Genomic DNA, 1,484 nt, shown 5'->3' with positions numbered 1-1,484 from the left:
ATCCCTGATTATTTGAATATTTAGGAATGTTGATTGAGTTTTGACATATTAGCGGGAGATAATGATTGTTCGACAGTAATTTGATAACGTTTTCGGTCCATAAGAGCTATAAACTCTTCGTAAATAAAAAAATATACCTGTAAAGTCCTTTTAGAAAACTTCGTATTTTTTTTGACCTTCCATTACGCCTTTTTTTACTCTTTTGGCCCTGTAGCAAAAATTCCTAGTCGTATTATTTAATTTCTGTCAAAAAATGTCAGCAAGAATAGTGATAACTGAAGAAAAATGCCAATGTCCCACTATTTTAGTATAATACTAAAATTAAATAAAATATGTTAATAAAAAGTTAGTAGGCAGTTCTTTTAGTTCCAAACCCAACCAAAAACACGCTGTGAGAACAAACCTATGGTCGACTAAAAATTACTGAACAGATCAGGTTTTTGGATATAACGCCATATAAGAATACGTTCTCTGAGTGTACACTGTTGTCGGTCACTTACAAATAACATAACCAGAGGGAAATTGCGACTAATGAAATTGCTACGCGATTAAAGACACATAAATTTGACTGTAAACGTTGAAAATTAATTACTTACACATATTAATTTGCTCCTACAAGTTCTGCCTTTCATCTAGAATAGTGTTCTAAGTATTGGAATTAGTTAACTTTTTTATTTCGAATAAAAAGGTAACAGTAAATAGCCATCATGGTTATAATAAAATAGAATAGCTATTGTGTCTATTTTTTTAAAGTTTGATGCCCTCTAGCGGACAAACCAAGCACTTTTGTAAATTGTGTCCAATTAACTTATTTTGATTCGAAAAATACGTAGTAATTTTATGTCCACGGAATATTGAAACAACCTCTATAAATATATTATTATTAGACTACTGAGGCTATATACCAGTAATAGGAAAAAGAATAACAAGCATCGGTGGTTCAGTGGTAGAATGCTCGCCTGCCACGCGGGCGGCCCGGGTTCGATTCCCGGCCGATGCAAATTACTTTTTTATATTTTTTTCCCAACATAAAATAAATTCCATTATTTTTTATAAACATTAATCCACCCAAAGTCGCAGATTCCTTCAACTTCGAGCAATTTAACGACAATTTCTCCGTCTTTTTCCGCAAGCGCGGGCAACCATCAATTAGGCCTAATTTACAATTCCGCGTCTTTGCGGCATGTCGCCGGCCGCGGCCCCTCTTTGTAATCTCGACGTTCCGCCGACAACACAATTCCGCTGTCACGTAAAAAGGGACTGGTCGCTCGGCGGCTTGGCATGACGCGACGACAGACACGACACCTAGAGCCTCTTATCGGCAACATTACGAACTAGAAACGTCACGTAGGTCCGTGTGACGCTTACTTTATGTGGACTAGTTTGGTCTGGCTGCTAGAGATAAAAGGCGGCCAGGCCAGGTGTCGACTCGGAGAAGAACAGGAAAAAAGGTGGATGTATTTATGGCCAACATGTAAATAGTA

The 1,484-nt window shown here is 37.2% G+C and overlaps 1 non-coding gene across 1 annotated transcript; it reads left to right on the top strand.

Annotated features, from left to right (window-relative positions):
* Positions 1-929: 929 nt before the first annotated feature.
* Positions 930-1,000, top strand: Trnag-gcc. The gene has a single exon. It is a non-coding gene; the product is annotated as a tRNA-Gly (tRNA).
* The last annotated feature ends 484 nt before the right edge of the window (positions 1,001-1,484 follow it).

This window comes from Sitophilus oryzae, unplaced genomic scaffold, assembly GCF_002938485.1.
Source record: "Sitophilus oryzae breed Bouriz unplaced genomic scaffold, Soryzae_2.0 scaffold_213_pilon_pilon, whole genome shotgun sequence".
Taxonomy (NCBI): domain Eukaryota; kingdom Metazoa; phylum Arthropoda; class Insecta; order Coleoptera; family Curculionidae; genus Sitophilus; species Sitophilus oryzae.
The sequence above is the reverse complement of the archived record's forward strand: the minus strand, read 5'-3'. Positions and strand labels throughout refer to the sequence as shown.